Source organism: Mustela lutreola, chromosome 14 (genome assembly GCF_030435805.1).
Source record: "Mustela lutreola isolate mMusLut2 chromosome 14, mMusLut2.pri, whole genome shotgun sequence".
Classification (NCBI taxonomy): domain Eukaryota; kingdom Metazoa; phylum Chordata; class Mammalia; order Carnivora; family Mustelidae; genus Mustela; species Mustela lutreola.
The window spans coordinates 69691368-69705224 of NC_081303.1; the positions used below are offsets into that span (position 1 = coordinate 69691368).

At 47.9% G+C, this 13857-nt stretch overlaps 1 protein-coding gene across 4 annotated transcripts in view; it reads right to left on the reverse strand.

Moving 5' to 3' along the window:
- NOS1AP (nitric oxide synthase 1 adaptor protein) overlaps positions 1-13857 on the reverse strand; it is a 263224-nt gene that overhangs the window by 190532 nt on the left and 58835 nt on the right. The window lies entirely within an intron of this gene.

The window sequence follows — 13857 nt, forward strand, 5'->3', positions numbered from 1 at the left end:
AAGGGGTGTCTTGTTCGGGGATGACTCCTAAAGTTATAAAAAGCCCCTGAACAAGAAAGCCCTGCTTCCTCTCCCACCCCGCTCTTGATCAGAAGTGAAACAGATCCCAGTGTCCCCCCGAGCAGCCTCCTAAACCAGAAAGACCTGTAATCAACCTCCCACCACTGTCTTTGGGGCGAGGTACTTTGCCCGGCCTCATTGGTAAAATGGCATTTCGGGAAAGATCCAACGAGAGAAGGTATTAATCTCCTACAAAAATACACTTTACTTATATTAAAGTCCCCCCAATGTCCACAAAAAAATGAGGAATATATGCTTTTTTTCAATGAATGGCACTTCAGTGAGTTAGCCCTGAATGTTACAGAGACCTCAGACACTTGACTAAGTTCCCAACTAGAGGAAAGGAACACTCTAATTATATTTTATTTAAAAACGTAATCTTCTGAAACAATTTTTTAATCTAAAACTTTTGAGTTATTTTTAAGACCCAATGACATTCAGGTTAATGTTTAATATACGGATACTTCCTCCCAGTACACTATTCAAATAAAGCAGAAATACACAGAGCAAAAGAATAAAGCCCTCACCCCACTCCCCTTGATAGTTTAACATTCATCTCTGTGTGTGCTGATGGACAGATACATTCACAGACACAAAGGAGTCTGTTTTATGTAAAAAAGGCACACTCTTCATATTGTTCTGCATGTTGGGTTTTGGGGTTTTTTGTTTTGTTTTGTTTTGTTTTGTTTTACTCTAAATACAACTTGGGCATTTTTGTTGCCACATTACCCGTGAAGGCTCACTGACTGGCAGACACCTCCCCTCTCACTAGTAACCACATTGAGTCCACGACCCCATCATCTACAGACCCCAGAGCTCATCCAGGTGCTCTGTAGGCTGGACGTGGATGAGGAGGATTGCTAGATCAGAAGTACAGAAATATCTTGAGATCCTTCCTCAGTAGGAGGAAACAAGTCAAGACGGAGGACATTTTTTAAGCAAGAGACATCTGCTTCTCACACAGCCATACTGACCTATTGGGTCCACCTTCCCTTTTGACATTCAAATGATAGAAAATGGCCTGGGGGATGTCCTAGGAATGAACAGCCCCCAGATAACTTAGAAGTCTACCTAAGCAAAGACCGCATTAATAGACGCTAAGAGGACAGTCATCCCCTATTTCCTGTGGTCACAGGAAAGGAAGGCTCTTTCTGAAATTTGGAGCAGGTGGGTCTGGACTTGGACTGGGTCCTGCACTTGCTCTGTCTCAAGATCGAGACCCTGATGGACTGGAGTCCGTTGTGGAGGTGCTCATGCTTCATCCTTGACATGGAGGTCCTGAGGCCATACTTGCATGTATGGCAGTGTTGGCTTCCAGCCTAGTTTTGCCCCAAGGAGTGGGCTCTGTGACCCTCCCCTGCTCCCCCGGTACTGTGGTTCTGCGTTGTGACTCACATTGTTCGTGTGACTCTCTAGCTTGTGACAGCGTGTGGACCAGAACCATAGTTGGGTTTCCTTTTAATCGCCATCATTTCTAGGGCGAATGGGACAGGGCCTTCCCACACTATTTGGAAAGTTGGCTCCCAGGCCTGGACCTCATCTACCTGCTGAGCTAACAACCTTTCAAGATCCGCACTTCTGTCACCTCCTGTAGCCATCGGGCAAAAGCCTGCCTTCAGCCAAAGGCTGATGCACCGTGGTGGGTTCTTGCTGAGAGATGGCATCCCCTTTATCTGCCTCTCCTGCAAGACACGGGTGTCGAGGCTCCTGTGACAGCAGAAGCAGGCTGGCTCCATGCCTGAAAATCAAAGCAGTCGTCTCCAGAAGGGAAACTCGTGTTCTTTCTCCTCCCCACGCCCCGCACTGAGCTCCTCACCTAGGTTTCTCCCCCTTGATTAACAGCCCCCGAATACCCACTAGTCGGGTTATTCAAGCCTAAAACCTGGGGGGTCACCCTGGAACGAGCTCCTCCCTTCCCCCTCCCACACTGCCGCTACCTCATCCCACAGAACCCTTCCTTCTGGCTTCATCTGTGCAGTGTCCCCTCCACTGTCCCCAGAGCCCCTCCAAACCGCTCCCCACGAGGCGTCAGAGTGAGCACTCTCCGGCGCAAACCCGCTGGCTTCACCCTAAGACCCCCACACACCTGCTGCCAACTGCTAGGAAGAGGCCCACCAGAGCCCTCAGCACAGCTCCCGCTGCCCTCCTACGGAGGCCTCCCGCAAGGCTCCCCAGATCCCTTGCAAAGCACTGACACATGGCCACGTACAGGACTTCCTTGTCACTGGTGACTCACGTCCACCTGACTGGAATCCTCCCAGAAAGAGCACACCCACCCCCCATGCTCCAAGAAGGGGCAGGAGAGGCCTGAGCCCTGGCCTCTGACTGGTGTTCTGACATCAGAGGCCACGGGCCCCTTCCTCCTATCAGCCTTCCCGGCTGTGCGATCTCCTCACTGTGATTCCAGAAACTTCCCTAATTTCCATGTCAGCACCTGAGCTGGACCCAAGCCAGACGCTCTTCCGGCAGCACCGCAGCTCCCGGCTTACCAGGACGTGAAGTACATCAGCCCTTCCTGCCGGCCGAGGCTCAGCCACCTGGCACTGGGGAGGACTTCGGTTAGGATTCTGTAGGAATCCCTGCTGGGGGGGCACCTCACAGGGCTGCTATTCAGAACGTCTACCACGCAGCTTAAAGAGAGAATAAAGGGGTTTTAAAATATCCAGGCCTACTTCTTGTTCTTGAGCATCCGGGGCGGGGCGGGGGGGGGGGGGAGCCTAGAAGGAAGATGCAATTTGTAGCGGGCAATCAAGATACGCTATCACCTGTGTTGGTTTTATCTGCGGCTTCATCTTCCAGATAAGCAAGAGGCGGCTGCAAACAAGGTTAACCCGTAGGACTTCAGATATTTTTTGTGAGTTTCTAGACGACCTCAGCCCTGGTGCTAGATTAATACCTCCCAAAATTACATTCATTTTCTCGTTTCCACGTTCAGGAGATTAACTCCAAGAGACACTGATAGACTGCTCGGTGCGCAGGGTCTCCTGGGGTGCGACCCACGACACTAAACAGCCGTGAGACCTGACAGCCGCCGTGGACTGGCTAGACGCTGTGCCATCACCTTCTTCAGGAGCGCCCTTTAGTTTACAAGGTTTCTGCCAACTGTTTCCAGACACCAAGGAAAAAAAGGATCACACACACAAAACTGATTTTGTGTCAAAAATAAATAGCAGGTGATCCTGCCTCCGATAATGCTGGAGGAACTGTTCCACCAGACGAGGCCTCCGACAAGCAATAAATAGGAAGTCTGGGCAAGATTATTAAAAAAAAAAAGAAAAAAGAAAGAAAGAAACAAAAAACTTTGCAGAGAGTGTACAAGGACTGAGCTGAAAACCCATCTAGGATGTTAATTAATCTTGACGTGTAACGTATCAGTATTGACTCAAACATCCCAAAAGCACCTCCCTAATGCAAGATGCTAAGAGGAAAAACCATGTGTGCACGGGGGGGAGGGCACACGGCGGTGTGGAGGCAGTAAAGGGTATATGGGAACTCTGTCCTTGCCTCCCCACTTTTCTGTAACCCTAAAACATCAAGTCTGTTACTTGAAGTCATAAAAATAAGCTTGAAGGCACCGGAGAGAGAACAAGAACAGGCAGGGCTTGGCAGGGAATCATCCCTGAAAGGAGGCGACTGACCTACACGAGGCTCGGTTTGTGTCATTTGCACAGAACCACTGGCTGGAGCTGGGGCCCAGGAGCCCAGACAGACAGCCTGGGCGGTCTGGACGCCAGAGACGGGAGAGCCAGAGCAACCGGAAAGTGGGGGGGCACAAATCCCCAACAGAAGGGGGCGCTGCAGGGTGACCTCCGGATGTCAACCCAAGCAGGGTCCGCGGGTCACCTCCGAACAACACATGGGCATGGGAGAGTCCAAGGAGCCCAGGAGAAGGCGGCAGCTTCCACCCAGGAGTGGCAGGTAAGGGATTTAGGACCAGCCACATCCACCATCATGGAGAACGAAAGCGAACACTCTTCCAAGGAGAATAGCTGAATCTTGCGTCAAAGGGCTGTTGGAGCCCTACTGCCCAGCCAGCACAGGCAAGGCCATGGGGAAAGGCCACGGGGCCACATTTTCAGGGGCAAAAGGAAAAGGGCCTCTGGAAAGGGGTACAATGTAAAGGTGTCTACATTCTGCCTTCCCGGCTCTTCTCTTCTGAAAACCACTCAGTTAAACAGCCTCAGCCCACGGCAAATGCAACATGAGATTGAGGAGGAAGCCACTCCGGTCAGAGAAGGACAAGGAGGCCCAAAGCCGAGAGCAGAAGGCGCAGGAAGGGTGAGATCTCCCAGCTTCTGGCCTCCTCGCCTGCATCTGGGCCAGCACTCTCCTTTCAGGTCCCAACCCAGCTTGGCTTCTGTTCTGCCCCCCTGCCTACCTTCCAAAATCCCCCCCACCCCCTGGTTTCCTGGCCCTACTGTGTCCTCTTTTCAAAAACACACCCAAGCAGTTTGATACCCTGCAGGAATCTAGAAACCACCAGTGAGGGCCTGTCTGAACTAGTCCTTTAACCAATCCTATCCTGATACCTTCTAAAAACTTAGAATCAGGGCGCCTGGGTGGCTCAGTCAGTTAAGCATCTGTCTTGTTTGCCTTTGGCTCAGGTCATGGTCTCTGGGTCCTGGGATCGAGCTGCATATCAGGCCCCCTGGTCATTGGAGAGTCTGCTTCTCCCTCTCCCTCTGCCCCTCTTCCCTGCTCGTGCTCTCTGCTAAATAAAATCTTTTTAAAAATAAAAACTTAGAATCACAGAAGCAAAGCTCCCTTCCAAAATGAACCTTAGGAAGCACATTCAAGAAGCCATCACAAAAGAACAGTTAAAGAGGATCGTGTACAAAGTACCTCACGGGGTGTCTTGCTAGGCCTTCCTAAACGTCCGCCACTATGACCCACTCAAATTGCTCTTTTTCCCATTCGCCCTTTGGTTTCCTTCCCAGCATTTTACATGGTCTGCCGTTACGGGCTGTGCCCCAGCTACACAATCATCATAGGCCTTCCCCAGGAGAATGGGAGCTCCTGGAGAGCCAGGACCTTGTCCTCTCCATACCCATCTGCGTCTCCCCAGCCCTCAGACCAGGGCCTGGCTGAGTCAGACTCAAGCATCTGCCAAGTGCAGGAGGGGGCAAGCACAGCCCACACTGCTTAGGGGGCCTGCCCAAGTCACAGGTGGCCCAGGGCAGGGGCAGGGCCGGGGCCCAGCAGCCCCCACGCCCCGTTCCAGGCTGGCGCCGCCACTCCAACGGGAAAGTTCTCCTGCGGCCTCAGAATCGGCTCCTGGTGCACAGCTGAGTGTCCCCACCGAGCAGGATTATGAATGTGACCTGGGTGAAAGTTCTCGCCTCATTTAGCATTGAACAAAGCAGCATTAACGGCAGGCAGCAGCGGCCCCAGATTCCAGGGCGCACACTCAGCCAATGACCTTCTACTAACTGCTCTGGGGGAGGGGAGGAAAAACATCGCCTCAGGGTGTCACCCGCCCCACTTCTAAGGCCTGCTCTGTGGTCCCCAGGTGGGAGATGCTAAGGGTGGGGGAGCACAGGGGGTTCGAAGTACCCATACAGACATTTACCAGGGTACTCACCCTGACAGCAAGGAGGCAGAAGCCTCAGGGGCAGGGTCCCCCCACCCCTCCTCTCCCTATACACACACACACACACACACTCAACCAGAAAAGCTTCCAAAATGCTTGAAATGCAGCTGCACACCACGTCTTTATTTATTTGTAGTCTAAGAGGAAAGAGGCATTTATATTTCTTCCTCTCTCTCCCAGCCCATCCAAAAAAGGAAGTACTATTTGAGGGCCATCTGATGTGACTGTGTCACTATTGATCAGGGGCTCAGCGGGGGCCGATGAATGTGCCGGAGATCACAGCAGAATCCTTCCTGCTCCTCACACGAACCGGGCTGGGTGCAAAATCATCATGGTGACTTGTCTTTATGCTAATGCCATGTGCCTCTCTAAAGGGACAGCGGGTCGGACTGAACCATCCAGCAAGCCCATGGAGAGGCTCTTTTGGGTTCTTTTAGTCCATTAGCAAAAGCTTAGATGGGTTGGCCTCATTATTTCTCTTTATTATAAGGATCTGAGGGATCTAGGCAAAGGGGAGAGAAAAAGCCGTAAGACAGAAAAAAATGTTCTGCGCTTTCAACCACCAGCTCCCAAATGAAAGCCTCAGCGCCACATGAAAATCTGGCTCGCGGGCGAGCGGCGGAGGCCAGGAAGCACGTTCTGCCCTGCCCATCTGGGAGGCTTCCTTGGCCCATGGGTTACTTCTCCTCTGGGGGGATCAAAAGGACAAGGGGGGGGGACATGGTGACAGCCAAGTGAAACACGGACCCAGGCTACAGGATAACTAAGTCACCAGCTATAAAACAACCAGGTAAACCAGGAACGGGAAGATGAACAAAAATACCACGCGATTAGAGGAACAGTCAGACCCCAAGGACAGAGCTAAAGTGGCCATCGAGGGCCGTTTGATCCAAACATTCATTTTACAGAAGGCAAAACGGGCTCAAGAGAACCAAATCCCAGCTGAGTGGCGGGGTCAGAATCAATGTGCGTCTCGCTACTGCACCCCCCGCCCCGGACACCGCAGCGGGGTGAGCACAGTCCGCGCCCCACCAAGGCCTGGTTCACGACATTGAACTCCGGTGGGTCTGGATGAAGAGGCCTGGGCACAGGCGCCCGAACGGTCGCGAGCTCAAAACCAAACCAAGGAAGCGCCGCAGAGCAAGGGTAAAGGCCAAGGGCCCGCTCTCCGCTTCCTCCGAGGACTTTGGGGACGCAACTACAGAAACACGAAAGACCCTCGAGATGATGCTGGAAAAAGTCTCCTGATTCTCCACATAAAGAACAAAGGCATTCACCTCAGGGCAGCACCAGCATTCTGCACCAGCTGAATTCTAAGTATTTGATTTCTCCAAGCCTTGGTCTTCTCCTTGGAACAGAGCCAGTATCTGAACCGCCTCAATGTCCAGGGTGTCCTAGGAATCAAAATTAGGTGACACAGACGAAAGTTCCATAGTTTCTAAAAGACCACATAACTGGCGCACCTGAGCAGCTCAGTCGGCAAAGCGTCAGCCTTCAGCTCAGGTCATGATCTCGGGGTCCTGGGATCGAGCCCCGCATCGGGCTCTCTGCTCAGAGAGTCTGCTTCTCCCCCTTCTTCTATGATCTCTCTCCCTCTTGATATCTCTCAAATAAAATCTTTTATAAATAAAATACCACATAACCATCAAGACAGGATATTCTTTGTGTCATTATGTCCTTGCTTTATGGGCCAACAAGGCGTTGAAGACACAGAATTTGTAGCTTTACAATAATTGTCTCTTGATTCTCACAGACTAATGACCAGACAAAGCAAAAGTTGATCCAACATGTCATGGAGTCAGTGGAAGGTGGAATCAGGAACTTGGTCCCTCAGGCGCAAACAGGAGTGAGAAGGGGAGGGGTGACCACCAGGAAAGACAGTGTGACTGGGCCACATGGACAGCTGACAAACACCCCCACCCCTGCACCAGGAATGGCCACCACACAGGCTCGCAGAACCTCAGGGGGTGGATGCCTTTTGAGGTAAATACTTCGCCACATCTCCCTCCCAACTGACTGAGCCATGACCTCCCCAGAGGCGGGGAGGCAAGATCTCTAACCCACTCATCATTTACCACCATCGCAGAATGAAACCCTACAACCTAGCAAAATTTCCAGATAACTGGAGGTACCCCATGGAAATACCCAACTTTTCTCTATTTTGAATGGTCTTGAGTAGAATCTTCCTAAAATATATTATACTCTGCCCCAACAATGGAGATTCTGTAAGCTAGAACTGAATACATTTCTTCAGGATTCAGAATAACCATTAAATATATCACTTACGTAGTGTAAGTCTTACGGCAATGAGAACAGGCTCCAGATTACTATTATCCCTCTGAGTCCTTGAGGCTGATTTTAGAATTGAATGCTTCCTACACTGTTAGTGGCAAGAATGGTAACAGCAGGCTATATATGCTTCTGCCTTTAACAATAACTGTCCCAAATCCTCAAGAAAGTACTAGCACGACAAATCCACCAACCTATAAAAAGGATTATACACGGTGGCCAAGTGTGATTTATCCCAAGAATATAAGGTTGGCTGAACACAGGACAGTCAACATATCACTTAATAAAATAAAGATCAAAGGCCATTCAATCAATCCAAGAGACAAGAAGTATTTCATAAAATCTAATACTCTTTCATGATGAAAATACTCAACAAACTATGAACGGTAGGAAAATTCCTCCATCTAATAAAGGGTAATGAACCCACAGCTAACATCATGCTTAATGGCGAAAGAGTAAATGTTTTTCCCCAAAGATCAGGACCAGGTCAAGGAGGTCTGCCCTTATCACTTCTATTCGACATGATCTGGGGAATTCTAGCCAGCCAATCAGGCAAGAAAAGAAATAAAAGGCATCCAGATTGGAAAAGAAGTAGCCAGATTACCTACTCATAGATGATATGATCTTGCATATAAAAAATCCTAAGGAATACATACATACACACACACACACACGCACACACACAGATTCAGTGAAGGAGTCAAAATGAAATTAAGAGGGACCCCTACCTGGGTGACTCAGGTGGTTGGGCCTCAGCCTTTGGCTCAGGTCATAATCCCAGGGTCCTGGGATTGAGTCCCACATCAGGCTCTCTGCTCAGCAGGGAGCCTGCTTCTCCCTCTGCTGCTGCTCCCTGCACTTGTATATGCACATGTTCTCTCTCTCTGGCTTATAAATAAAATCTTTTTTAAAAAATGCAATTAAGAAAACAATTCCACGCACAATAGCATCCAAAGAAATACTTAGGAATAAACAAGAGAAGCATAAGACTTATACACTGAAGCTTACCAACACCTCCATAAAATTCAAGACCTAAATCAGCAGGAAGACTTCCCATGTTCATGGACTGGAAGATTGAAAATGGAAGCACTCCCCCAACTGATCTACAAATTCAATGCAATTTCTCCATTAATATCTATAAAACCTATTTATAAACTAGCACTTCCAAAGTGTGGGTTTTCCATACCAACTAATTCTCTGATTCTCTGCAAACACCAACTGGGTGCCCGACAACTTAATCCGATTCTGACACTCAGTATCCAGAGTTAGCACATGCGCACAGATTAAGATTTCAGCCCCACAAAACTGCCCCCCACTTCTGATGCTGGTCGGAACTCCTGAGCCTCCCATACTTCTGACCGACCAACCAACTCTAAGTCAGGGATTCCTATGATCCCCTCACAGGTCCAATAATTTGCTTTAACAGCTCACAGTACTCAGGGAAACACTTAGTTACTACTACCAAATTATTACAAAGGATACAAGTGAACAGCCAGATGAAGAGGGACACTGGTATGTGGGAAGGGGCACAGTGCTCTAGGAAGCCTCTCTGGGCAGGCCTCCCTTCCAACATCTCAATGTGTTAACCAACTTAAGAGCTCTCCAAACCCATTGTTTAGGGGTTGTATGGAGGGTCCACTAACAGGCATAATCAAGTCACTGGTCATTGAGACTGAATTCAATCTCCTGCCTCTCCCCCTCCCCCTAAGGTCAGAAAGTGGTGCTCAAATTTCCAACCTTCCAATTACATGGTCGGTATCTCTCTCACAATCAGCCCCCATGCTGAAGCTTCTAGGGGCCCACTAAGATTCACCTCATTAATATCAACTCAAGGTAAAGTTGAGAGAGGCTGCTCAAGACCAATGAAAGATGTTCTTCTCGTGCTTCTCATTCAGGAGATTCTAAGTGGTTTTAGGAGGTATGGGTCAGGAAGCAGAGACCAAACAGATATTTAATGCATTATAGTATCACAAAGTCTAATTAGCTTTTCTTGCATAAGTCGACAAGCCTATCCTAAAATTCACGTGGAAATCCAAGGGATCCATAATAACCAAAATGATCTTGGAGAAAAACAAAGTTGTAGGACTCAGACTTCCCAATTTCAGAAATCACTACATAACTACGGAAATCAGTATAGTGTGGTACTGATATAGAGCTGGACACATAAATCAATGGAATGAAACTGAGAGTCCAGAAATAAATCCTTAAATTTATGGCCAACCGATTTTTGACAAGAGTGTCAAAACAATTCACTGGAGGAAAAAGAAATGGTCAAAAACAGTGCTGGGACAACTAAATATCCACACGCAAAAGAATGACGTTGGACTCTTACCACACACTGTTGTGTAAAACTAACTCAAAACCTATCACACATCTAAGTGTTAAAGCTACAAAATTCTTAGAAGAAAGCACAGGAGTAAATCATGAGTTTAGATCAGGCAATGGTTTCTGAGAACACCAAATGCATAAACAGAAGAAAAATGAACTGGACTTAAAGTTAAGAACGCTTGTGCTTCCAAGTGTTCTTTGAACAAGAAAGTCAAAGGACAACTGGCATAACGGGAGAAAAATATTTATAAGTCATATCTGAGAAGGGACTTTATCCAGAATATAACTCTCAGAACAATAAAAGACAAACAACCCGCATAAAGAATGGACTGAGGATATGAAGAGACAGTTCTCCCCCAAAAGATAAATGGCCAATAAGCACATGAGGAAAACACTGAATCATGAGTCATTAGGGAGCTGCAAATCAACACTACAATGAGATCCACTTCACACCCACCAGGATGGCTAAAATAAGCCCCAAAATAACGAGTGTTAATGAGGATATGGAGAAAATGGAATCCTCATAAGGATCTGTAAAAAATAAATAAATAAATAAATAAACATTTAAAAAAAAAATTAGTGCAGCCACTTTGGAAAACAGTTTAGCTGTTCCTCAAAAGGTGAAAGAGTTCACATTGGAACCAGCAACTCCAATGCTAGGTAAGCAGCCCCCAAAAATGAAGACCTAAGGCCACACAAAAACTTGTCCATGAAGGCTCACAGTCGCGTTTTGCGTAACAGCCACCACAATGGGAAAACCCCACATGTCCATCAATGGATGAATGCATAAAGAAAATGGGGCATGTTCATGTATTATTAGTAGTAGTCGTATTACATATAAAAAGGAATGGAGTGCTTATACGTGCACCAGCATAAATAAATTCACCATGATGCCAAGTGAAAGCTGCAAGTCACAGAAGACTCCACATTACAGGAAATGCCCACAATAGGCAAATCCATAGAAACAGGAAGTAGACCGGCAGTTGCCAGGAACTGGGGGATCAATAATGACAGTTTTCCTTTGGGGGGGATGGGAACGGTCTCCAGTCCCACAGTGGTGGTGGCTGCGCCCCAATGTGAACACACTGGAAACCACGGAGTCGTACACACTTAACACAGTCAATTGTACGGCATGTAAATTTATCTCAATAAAACTGTAATCTTAAAAACACACCCACGAGAAATGACTGTTGTCCTTTTGATTTGCTGTGCACAGGAAGGGACAATTACAGCCCAGCTGGGTTCTGAGTGAGCTCTCAAAGGCAAGGCGATGACCCTCCCCGGCCACTCCAACTGCTCAAACGCTCTTCTGAGCCCTTCTGCACTGCTATCATCTAGATGCTTAAATTCTTCAGATAACACAAGCATTCCTAGGGAAAAAGTGAGCTATAACTGTCCTGAATTTTAGTTCTCGTTCGAAAAGATATATTTCCCACCCCAAAGAATATGCCTTTTTCCCACATTGAACGAGTACAGCAATCTCATTTCATATTCCTACTCTCCAATGCCATAAAACGAAAAAGCAGCTCACAAAATAGACTATTTCTGTCTCATGCTGAAACTTCTCAGAGTCTCAACACCATGACATTTTAGGGGCTGCCTGGGTGAACCAGGCTCACTAGAGGTGATCCCAAAACACAAACAGCACTAATCGTCTAGGCAGAAACGGGTTTTTAAAAACACAGCAGGAGAAAAGATAAAATGATGTATTATACATTTTGCAACTAAGAAATTCTAATACTCAAGACCACGACTGAAAGGGGGGAGAAAAAAAGAAAAAGAAAAAGGCTATGCCATGATGAGATTAAGAGAAGGAAGTAGATTTCAGGTTTGGAAGGAACACAGATCATGTTGCCCAACACACACACACACACACACACCCCAACACACATACATACACCTGGAATTATTTTTAATTTATATTCAATTAACTAACATAGTGCATTATTAGCTTCAGAGGTAGAGTTCAATAACTGTCTTATGTGATCCCCAGCGCTCATTCTATTAAGTGCCCTCCTTAATGCCCATCCCCAGCTACCCCATCCCCTAACCTCCTTCACCCCTAGCAATCCTCAGTTTGTTTCCTATGATTAAGGTCTGTTATGGCTTGTCTCCCTCTGATTTCGTCTTTTCTTCACTCCCTTCCCCTATGCTGCTGTTTTGTTTCTCAAATTCCACATGTGAATAAAATCATATGTTTCTTTCTTTGACTCTAGTTCCATCCACGTTGTAGTAAATGGCAAGATTTCAATCCTTTTGATGTCTGAGTAATATTCCATTGTACACACGAACCACATCAATTTGATCCATTCCTCTGTCAATGGACATCTGGTCTCTTTCCCTGGTTTGACTATTGTGGACACTGCTGCTATGAATACTGGGGTGCAGGTGCCCCTTGGATCACTATATTTGCATCTTTGGGGTAAATACCCAGTAGTGCAATTGCTGGGTTGCAGGGTAGCCCTATGGTCAACTTTTTGAGGAACCTCCATACTATTTTCCAGAGTGGCTGCACCAGCTTGCATTCCCACTAACCAGTGTAGGAGGGTTCCCCTTTCTCTGCATCCTCTCCAACATCTGTCATTTCCAGACTTGTTCATTTAGCCATGCTGACCAGTCACACCTGGAATTTATTTATTTATTTATTTATTTATTTATTTATTTATTTATTTGAGAGACAGAGATCACAAGTAGGCAGAGAAGCAGTCAGAGAAGCAGGCAGAGACAGAGGAGGAAGCAGGCTCCCTGCTGAGCAGAGAACCTGATACGGGGCTTGATCCCAAGACCCTGGATCATGACCTGAGCTGAAGACAGAGGCTTTAACCCACTGAGCCACCCAGGGCCCCAACACCTAGAATTTTAATCGCTTCTATAAATGCCTGCCATGTTGTCAACCAGCCTATGCTTAAATAGCACTCCTGATGAAGAGCTCACTACCTCGGACAACAGCTCTGTGAGAAACTGCTCCTTTTTATGGCAAGCAAAAATTGGTCTCCACAAGGATTCAGACTCTACTCTGTCCCTGGCAGCCAGAGGCCTTCTGTTCCGCACACCCTGGCTCTTCTGATCTTTAGAGTTCAAAGGGTGTCGTGGATAAGCCTCCATGGCTCTCCTCGGACAGGTGTCTCAGGTGCTAGCATGGCCCCGCCGAGTGCCCTCCAGCAGGCCAGGGCAGGAGGAGGGGGGCAGCCTAAATGAGGAGAGAGTGAGCAACAACAAGGTATGCGAGAAGGAACCAGGGAGGGAAACCAGAGGCGCCCACGAGAGGCGCTTTCCCCTGATGCCAACCAAAGCCTGAGCTGTAGCAGGTACGGAGCCCCAGGCACCCTAGTCCCTCAGCGCGAGGCTCAGCCGTCAGGCTGCCCTGGTCTTTAATCCACATGCAACGGAGACCCTGGGTACCGGGTCCTCATTCTTACACAAGAGTTGAGAAAACAGAGGTATCATGTACTTTCCCTCTGAAAGAGGAAATAATGCAGTGACAGACCACTTATTACCAAGAAGCAGGGAGCCAAAGATCGTCCCAGGTGACCTCTCACTTCTTGCTTTCCATCCCTTCCCTCATCGACCCAGGCATCCTGCATCCAGCC